General features: G+C 34.4%; 4 pseudogenes; all 4 read right to left on the reverse strand.

Moving 5' to 3' along the window:
* Positions 1–2,307: 2,307 nt before the first annotated feature.
* On the reverse strand, positions 2,308–4,501 carry LOC107494679 (probable tRNA N6-adenosine threonylcarbamoyltransferase, mitochondrial; annotated as a pseudogene).
* A 420-nt stretch (positions 4,502–4,921) lies between these two features.
* LOC127748511 (probable leucine-rich repeat receptor-like protein kinase At1g35710) lies at positions 4,922–6,558 on the reverse strand (annotated as a pseudogene).
* Positions 6,559–6,722: 164 nt separating this feature from the next.
* Positions 6,723–7,880, reverse strand: LOC127748512 (MDIS1-interacting receptor like kinase 2-like; annotated as a pseudogene).
* A 63-nt stretch (positions 7,881–7,943) lies between these two features.
* Positions 7,944–10,346, reverse strand: part of LOC127748513 (probable leucine-rich repeat receptor-like protein kinase At1g35710) — a 20,046-nt pseudogene continuing 17,643 nt past the window's right edge.

Raw genomic sequence — 10,346 nt, forward strand, 5'->3', positions numbered from 1 at the left:
ATTCAATTCAAATTAGCAATTGCATTCCATTCAATTCGATTCAAAATTGAATAATCCAAACTTTGTCAGTTAGATTCGTTTCAGAAGAGTAATCCAAATCGCTCTCCTGTTTACCAAAAAATTATGAGCCCCTAAATACTGATCCTTAAACCCTAAACCCTAAACACTAAAACCAGAACCCTGAACACTGAATCCTGAACCCATAAACCCTAAATCCCTAAAACCCTAAAACCTAAACCCTAAATCCTACACCCTAAAACCTAAACCCTAAATCCTAAACCTTGAACCCTGAACGCTAAACCCTAAACCCTGAACCCGAACCCTGAACACTGAACTTTGAACCCTAAATGCTAAACACTAAACCCTAAACCCTAAACCCTGAACCCTACCATAAACCATAAACCCCTAAAACCCTGAACCCTGAACCCTGAACCCTAGACCCCTAAACTCTAAACTTTCAACCATGAACACGGTGAACATAAATTAATACACGGGGCGAACCAAAAGTTTGAAACACATTAAACCTTTGTACACTGAACCCTAAACCCATAAACCCTAAACCCTAAAACCTAAAACCCTAAACCCTGAAATCCTATCGTCGTTCTTTTGTTGTTGTTGCTGCTGTATTTTTTTGTCTTTTCCTCCTTCTCTCTCTGGTGAAGAAGTAGTAGAAGGTGAGGAAGAAGAGTTTTGAATAGTGCAGAATGAACCGAACACAGTACTCATGCTGAACCAAAATCTTTGTTATGGTGAACCGAAATCTTAATTATGGTGAAACAATTATATAGTGTTTAGGGAAGAAAACAGAACATATTGGTCTAATTTTTGTTAGACTCCTTTCCGCGGACCGAACCGAAAACATGAAAGTGATGAACTATCTCTTTAGTACTTACCGAACCGAAAAGGTACTCACATTTACTCAGAGTTACTCATAATTACTGACACTCAAAATTACTCACAGTTACATATTATCAATTCAATTGAATTCAATTCAGTCTCAGTCCATTTAATTCACTTCAAATAAAATTAGAAATTTCATTCCATTAAATTTGATTCAGAATTCAATAATCCAAACCTCATCAAATTGATGCGTTTGAGGAGAATAATCAAAATTGCACTCATTCAACTGATTTGAAGTTGATTCATTCATTATTTCAATTCAAAAGTGCATATCGAAGAAGAAAATGAAGAAGAAGATGAACGACGAAGATAATTGCATTAAATCAATCCAGATCCATAATGCAGAGAAGAAAAACACGAAAGAGGAGAACAACGAATTTAATTAGGTTGAAGAATAACATAAAGAAGAACGCAAAAGAGGTTTATGTTATATGAAAAAGTTTACGTTGAGAAACGTTGATAACGCAAAATAAGAATTCGTTATATAGGTTATAAGAGGCGCGTGTAAAACAAACAGGGGTGTGGGGCGTGGAGTGAAAGTTACTTGGATACCATCCATGTAATTTTTACATGGATGTAGAGCTTTTCTCTTTTTTTTATAATATTATGGAATTACCAAGAACTAATTCATTACGAATTTAAATTCTGGTTGACTAACAAATTAGTACATATATAAATTCAAACTCTGAAAACTTCGAGTAAGCTGATGATTTGATCAACTAAAATTGTTTGATTTGTAATATACTTCTATAGTTCTATCAATCAAACTAACCCATAAAAGCCAACGAACTATAACTCAAATGACATAATCTTCTCATAACCACCAAGAGGTCGTGGGTTCGAATTTTTCTATCTTTGGAAAGAGAAAAAAATCATAAAATTATTATACAAGAGATTTTAAAAAGAGGGGAGAAATTTTACTAATGGACGAAAAGTGTTAGACTGCTGGCCACTTGGCCATATGAACTAAAATTGTTGGCCCTCAAATTTTTCTCAACATATAAACAACGGAACTTAAAAAATGAAAAATGTGAAAAACATATAATATATATCTGGATATTAAGAAAAAAAAAGACCCATACCACCACAGCTTGGTGGATAGAATAATTACAAAACATTTTGTGCTACAACATTTACAAATTGCCTTAAGAATTCAAGCTATAAATCTTTCCTTTTTTTCCTTAAAAAAATTAAGAATAGTGATAGCATCACTCTAATTTAATATAATAACCTCTCTTTTTAATTTTCACTTTCACCACCTTTTTTAACCATGTGATGACATTGCTTGTTGAATTTTCTTGGGATACTGGTATGATGCTAATTACCGGTGTCTCAAGAAAAGCATCAAACTTGACATATTATGTGTTTTAGTACATTTTAGCCCATCAAAAATAGTGTAGCAGAGCTTCATGAAGAGGCTGAAGCAACATGGAAGTACATGCAATGTCTCCCTAGCGGCCACCTTGGCATGATATCATAATGAAATGAATCACAATTGAAAGAATCAATGACTGATGAAACAAGCATAACATGTAGCAACAGATGAAATTTCTGACACTATCAATGTTAACTTTTTACTATTACGTCATTAACATCTACAAGGTTCATTTAAATACAGCTTAGATCCTCACATTTTCTTAGTAGGACAAAGAATGAATTAAACATAGAATATAATAAGATAAAGGCAGCAAAAGCAACTCAAGTTTGCAATCCATGAGAGCAGATAAACATATCACTCAAAAATGAATTCAACATTTTCTATGAGCTGGGTTACAATAATCGATCATGTTGATTCTGTAAAATACTGTTAACTATAAGATTTCCCCCTAAATGAATTATAGCATCCAAATCCATTGAGTCATGATAGGAAAGCAAATTGTTTATATAAAAAAATGCACCACGAAGTTTTCTGGTTCTTCTACAGGTGGAGGAAGGTCATATCTTCCCATGCGAAAGTGCTCATCAATGCCGGTCCAAGCTACCATTACACCTGTTCAAGAAAAAGCTTAAAATAAATAAATAAAAGCTATATTTCTTGCATTAACAAAAAATAACAACCTAATTTGGTTTTTTTGAGAACTTTGACTACTTACAACTAATAGCAACTCAAAAACTATATTATTACCATTGTTAGTACAAAGTCAGGGAGGAAGGCATACAAGTTGCAAGCCATTCTTCTTCACAACCATATCAAGCCGAGATCGAACATAATGATTTGATACAACACCACTAGAGATAACTTGCGATAGATGGCATAAAATATAAAGTTATTTAGACTTTTCGATGTAAAATAAATAGAATAAGAAGGATTGATGCCATTTAAAAGAAAGAAACTACTCAGACTTCAAACAACCAGGTGTCTTATAGAACCTTCTATCTTCAATGCCCACTGGATTGCACGTTCACATCTTTTCTCAAGATGTAACACTGCAATTCACTGACCACATGTAGAAATAAGACATCAATTAGACATAAGTTAAAGATGATCAAGACAGAGCAGATGCAGTGATTTCACCCAAGTCATTATCTAGACTTAATATGGAAGACAAGTCTCGCATGGCATAATGTACAAAACCTACAAAATCATAACTAACTTGAAAAGCAGCAGCAATATCAGCCCAGGCCAATCGATCTTCCTTACTTGCAGAAGAAATGGGGATCATGGCATCACTGCAAAAAAGCCCATAGCCCATATCATCATCTATATGTAATAATAAATTGAAAGATGTTTGCATAATTTATCGCTACTACACAAAAATACTGTTCACAACATGCAATCATTCTTTTATTATCTGATTTCATGAAGCTAACGCTAACAGAATGTGAAAATCAGTCTTTTATTTATTTATTTATTGATAAAAGAAAAATATCAGTAAGGTAGAGAAGAAATACTCAAGTATATCGGAGAACAGGAGATCCTCCTTACAAGAGCAAAGCCAAACAAAAGTAAAGCTATAAAGGAAGCACATCAGAAACCAATCACGTACTCAACTTCAAAGCAAAAATCTATTATATAGTATGGCAAACAAATATAACAGAGCACATGCAATGATATAAAGGATAGATTATCCAGCTTCTACTAGGTTTATGAGTTATGACCTAGCTCCCCCCATAATTTTTATAAATATAAAATATAACAAAAATAGCAGAAAATACTTACATACATCTTTTTGAATTTGATTGCCAACCTTACTTGGATTTTTAGACTAGCATAGGAGAAGTTGCAATCTTTGTGCTGCTTCATTAGAACCTAAAATAAAAATAGGAGTTAACTTAAATCTCCACTAGAAGCATAACAACCACTATATTCATGTCAGATGGGAAAATCAAGATGGGTGGGATATAATATTCTAAGAATACTTACTGAAAAGTTTACTCATTTAGCATTCCCCTCTTTAGCAAGCTCCTCTATAGAAGGACCACCGTTTCTCCTCAAATCAAGTCCAAGCCATTTGGCTATCTTGTCATATGCTTCACCAATTGCATCATCTATTGTTGTTCCAAGTTGTATATATTGCCCAAGATCATAAGCTAGAATGAGTAGATTATGTCCCCTTACAAAACAGTATGTTTCCATCATCATCATCAAATATAGCCACATGTAGTCCGCAGTGACACCATCAAATCATATGTTTGTTATGAGTATAAATGGCTTAAAAATATTTTGTATTATTGATTATTCTAATTATAAAAGACATAAGAACATATCAAAAATTAAAAAAAAAAGATCGAAAGAATAACCAAGATGTTAACATTGGATGTAAGCTAAATAAAAATTGAACTAAAAAGAAAATTAAAGAACTTTGTGAGAAAATTGGATAGATCAAAGAAAATACATGGTAAGCCTTAACCATGTCCTTAACCTCACACATATAGTAATGAATTAATGATTATATGTTCATTGTATTTAGCAAAGCATTAAAGTTCTAAATAGAAAAAAATATTGCTTCAATAATAACAATTTCTTACCTTATTCATCTTCTAATTAGCAGTTATTTCACTATTGCTATTTCCCCGGAGATTATGCTATCAATTGATGAATGGTAATAATCTCAGGAAAAAGCAACGACAATGACTGTTTAGAAGTAGAAAGCTCGTGTAACGCTTGCTGCATTCATGGTCTTGACTTTGGATTAGAACACAAGCATGTTAATGCCAGTGTTACTACATGAACTATAGCTTGAGTTTCTTTTTGACTTAATGATAAACAGATGCGTGAATCCAAGATATCTTTTACCATTATGTTTTTGTTAGAAGAGTCATCTAGCAAAGATGAGATTAGCTCTCTTGGGTGTCTCCCATTAAAGTTTCCAATGCCACTACTCCAAAATTATAGACGTTACACTTTTTTGTCACAGTCATTATATGAGCCAACTCTGCACAACGAATAAAGAATAATATCAATAAAATTAATTTCATATATTCAAGAATGGATAAATCTATTTACTAAAAGCATTAAAATATTTTTTAAAAAAACTTTACCTGGTGCAAAGTACCCATATGTTCCAACTTGTAATGTCTGATTTGAAGAATCAGGATCAAGAAGTGTAGCAGTTCTAAAGTCTGAGACAATAACATGCAACTCTGAGAACTATTGGCGAGAAACAAGCATGATGCATGTAAGACAATGCATTAGCTGTTCCGTTAATGATATCCATCCTCTTGCTCCAACTTAACTCCTTAGCTTCTTCATCATCCATGTTCAAGGCATAAAATAAGCTCCCTCTTTTCACGTATTCGTATACCAAAAACATGCACCGATGGTGGAGAAAGAATCCATGGAGCTTAACAATATTTCTGTGACGGATTTGAGATAACATCTTTACCTCGTTTTGGAATCTCTTGTCAAAAGATGGATTTTGTGACTCCCTTTAGTGAAGTTTCTTTAATGCAAAAATTTTACCATTTGAAAGTTGTGCTCTGTACACATAGTCATAAGTACCAGTTTCTATGCAGTATCTGATGTCAAATCCTGTGTTGCTTCAATGATGTCTTCAAATGCAATTTTACCACCATAGTTCCATATAGAAAACAAGTTTCTATTCTTTTCTGAACATGGTTAAACTTTAACCTTCTTGGTGCTGAATAAAACAAAATATATCCACAAAAATGACAAAAAGAAAGAAACAACTGATAGAAAGAGAAATTATACCTAGGTGCCTTGATTTTTTGGTATTTTGATCTTGAACAGAAGAGTTAATAGACATTAGAGTCCAACCAATCATTGATTTTGCATAAAACCCTTGCAGCCTTGTGGGCACATAAAAAAGTTGAATGACAAATTTATATTAGGTATGCTTACAAGTTCTATAAGAAAATTTCCAGTGAGATTATTGTAGCTAAGATCCAAACTTGATAAAAAAAAGATTTTTTCCCAAGAATATAAGGATCATCCTTAATGCACAAAAAGGGTACACTACCATTAAGAAGATTGTGACTTCTATCAAGTTTCTTAACATGACCGATTTTTGAGGGAATATTTTCACTTAACAGATTATTACTCAAGTCAACTTCACCAAAACTGATACAGTTTAGCACGGGAGATGGGATCAATCCCTCTAACTTGTTATTGGATAGGTTTGCATCACAAAGAGAATCAAGAATTCCTATCTCTTATGGCATGTTTCCACCCAATTGATTGTTAGAAAGATGGAACGAGGTATAACTTGTGAACTAAAACAGTTTAAGTGGTATAATACCAGATATCATATTATGAGAAAGATGTAAAATGAGCAGGTTGATCAAATTCTGAAATTCTGAAAGAATGGAACCATTTATTTGATTGAATTCTATGTATAACTCTTGTAAAGAAACCAATGCCCCTATTTCAAATGGGATTGAATTCCGATAATGATATCCACCCTCTTGCTCCAACTTAACTCCTTAACTTCTTCATCATCCATGTTCAAGGCATAAAATAAGCTTCCTCTTTCCATGTATTCGTATACCAAAAACATGCACCGATGGTGGAGACACAGTCCATAGAGTTTGACAATGTTTCTATGACGAATTTGTGACAACATCTTAACCTCGTTTCAAAAGCTTTTGTCAAAAGATGGATTTTGTGACTCCCATTAGTGAAGTTTCTTCAATGCAAAAATTTTGCCATTTGAAAATTGTGCTCAATACATATTGTCATAAGTAAGCGTTTCTATGTAGCATCTGATGTTAAAGTCTTGTGTTGCTTCAATGATGTCTTCAACTGCAATTTTACCATTATAGTTCCATATAAAAAAACAAGTCTATTTTTTTTCTGAACTTCGTTAAACTTTAACCTTCTTCGTGCGCCAAATAAAACAAAATATACCCACAAAATTGATAAGGAGGAAAAAATAACTTATGGAAAGAGAAATTATACCTAGGTGCCTTAATTTTTTGGTGTTTTGATCTTAAACGGAAGAGTTAACAGACATTGGAGTATTACAAATCATTGATTTTGCGTAAAAATACTTGCAGCCTTGTGGACACTCAAAAAAGTTGAATGAAAAATTTATATGAGGTATGCTTGCAAGTTCTATAGGTAAATTCCCTATGAGATTATTGTAGCTAAGATCCAAACATGAAAAAAATAGATTTTGTCTCGCGAATATAAGGACCATCCTTAATGGACAAAAAAGGTACACTACCACTAAGAAGATTGAGTCTCCTATTAAGTTTCTTAACATAATCGATTTTTGAGAGAATGTTTCCACTTAACAGATTATTACTCAAGTCAACTTCACCAAAACTGATACAGTTTAGCATGGGAGATGGGATCAATCCCTCTAACTTGTTATTGGATAGGTTTACATCACAAATAGAATCAAGAATTTCTATCTCTAATGGTATGTTTCCACCCAATTGATTGTTAGAAAGATGGAATGAGGTCAAACTCCTGAACTAAAATTGTTTAGGTGGTATAACACCAGATATTATATTATGAGAAATATGTAAAATATGCAGGTTGATCAAATTTTGAACTTCTGAAGGAATGAAACCATATATTTAATTGAATTCTATGTATAACTCTTGTAAAGACACCAATGCCCCTATTTTGAGAGGGATTAAATTCTGTTAATGATATCCACCCTCTTGATCCAACTTAACTCCTTAGCTTCTTCATCATCCATGTTCAAGGTATAAAATAAGCTTCCTCTTTCCATGTATTTGTATGCCAAAAACAAGGACCGATGGTGGAGACAAAATCCATCGAGCTTGACAACGTTTTTGTGAGGGATTTGTGACAACATCTTTACCTCGTTTCGGAAGCTCTTGTCAAAGGATGGATTTTGTAACTCCCTTTAGTGAAGTCTCTTAAATGCAAAAATTTTGCCATTTGAAAGTTGTGCTCAGTACACATAGTCATAAGTACCAGTTTCTATACAAAAGAGTTGACAGACGTTGTTGTATTACCAATCATTGATTTTGCATAAAAATCCTTCTAGCCATGTGGACACTCAAAAAAGTTGAATGACAAATTTATATGAGGTATGCTTCCAAGTTCTATAGGTAAATTCCTTGTGAGATTATTGTAGTTAAGATTCAAACTTGATAAAAAAAAAGATTTTGTCCCAAGAATATAAGGACCATCCCTAATGGACAAAAAGGGTACACTACCACTAAGAAGATTGTGGATCCTATCCAATTTCTTAACATAACCAATTTTTTAGGGAATGTTTCCACTTAACAGATTATTACTCAAGTCAACTTCACCAAAACTGATACAGTTTAGCATGGAAGATGGGATGAATCCCTCTAACTTGTTGTTGGATAGGTTTACATAACAAAGAGAATGATGAATTCCTATCTCTAATAGTATGTTTCCACCGAATTGATTGTTAGAAAGATGGAACGAGGTCAAACTTGTGAACTAAACTAGTTTATGTGGTATAACACCAGATATCATATTTTGAGAAAAAGGAAGGAAAAAGGGAAGAAAAAGTAATCCAGTAATAAAGATAAGAAAATAAATGAACTATGGGTGGGTTAATGCCAAATGATAATGGTCTCATTTACATGGAAGCTTCAACATGTATGTGAGAAAATGATAGAAGCCATGGCATACCAGTGGTATAAAATTTGTAACATAGGGGAGGAGAGTGTAAGACAATATAAATTCATGTCAATGCAAAATTAATACAAATAACATAAAAGATTAAGATTGACTTAAATAGTATTGTCCAACAGTGTAAAACAAGTTACCAAAATAAATTCAAGAAAAGATGTAACAGTTGAATAAGAAGGGATATTTAACACCAATGGAAAAATAAAAAATTCAGAAAAGAAAATAAAAATATGCACAAATTTAAAATGCAATGAATGAGATATGCAAATAAATTAAAATAAAATAAAAAAAAATAAGAAGAATGAGAAGGGAAAGAAGGGAAGAGGAAGTAAATAAGAAAGGAGAAGAAAAAATTAGGATTTGGAGGAGAGAAAGATAAGATATGTGGCAGTTTTAGGGTGAGCTGTACGGTGCATGCGACGCGGCCGCGGAAGACACGCGTTCGCGTGGGTACGCGTCAGGTAAGACGACGCGATCGCGTCAGTCACGCGGTCGCGTGACCCATGTTGCGCTGCTGGCGCAAGTGCAGCCTCGCGCCAGCACAACTCTCTGTTCAAATTAATTTAATTGCCAAAATTGGGTGACGCGATCGCGTGCGTCAGAAAATCATTGACGCGGCCGCGTCGGCAACGCGGTCGCGTGACAAGGATTGTGCTTCCAGCACCAATCCAGTACCACTCGCGCACAATATGGCATTGTGCACCCTTTTACGTCGAAAATGCAGGGCACGCGGTCGCGTGGGAGGCCATACTTCCCATTCGACGCGGACGCGTTAGCGACGCGGTCGCGTGGGTCGATATGTGCCATTAGCACACCTCCAGCCACGCTCCTGTGTGACTCTCTGTTCACTTTTAATTTTCCTTTCTCTCCAAGCGACGCGGACGCGTCGCTGATGCGATCACGTCGCGTAGCAAAATTTTTTTTATATATATGCATGAACAATTCAGAATGCAGTGATTAATATGAGTGCTATGCATGATTCCAGGTTTACTAAAGTAAAATGAAAAGGAAATAAAAATAAAAATAAATAATGATGAAATAAACTGAAAAAGAAACGACCATACCATAGTGGGTAGTCTCCCACCTAGCACTTTTAGTTAGAGTCCTTAAGTTGGACATTGGAGGAGCTTCCGATTAGGGTGGCTTCTGTTTAAATTCGTCCAAAAATCTCCACCAGTGCTTGGAATGCCAATAGCCTCTGGGGTCCCAAACTAGTCATGTGAAGCTTCTGAACAGCTTTAAATATATTGTTCGGCTCCCGGGATGACAAATGTCAGAATAAACTCCAGGATTCCAAGCCTTGCTTTTAAATCCGCCTCCGTCCATATCTACATGTCTGCATCCGGGCGGTTTAAAAAGTAGAATCTCACCGTGGTGACCAAACGTTGTCCATGATCCGTGC

The sequence above is a fragment of the Arachis duranensis genome, chromosome 6, assembly GCF_000817695.3.
Source record: "Arachis duranensis cultivar V14167 chromosome 6, aradu.V14167.gnm2.J7QH, whole genome shotgun sequence".
NCBI lineage: Eukaryota > Viridiplantae > Streptophyta > Magnoliopsida > Fabales > Fabaceae > Arachis > Arachis duranensis.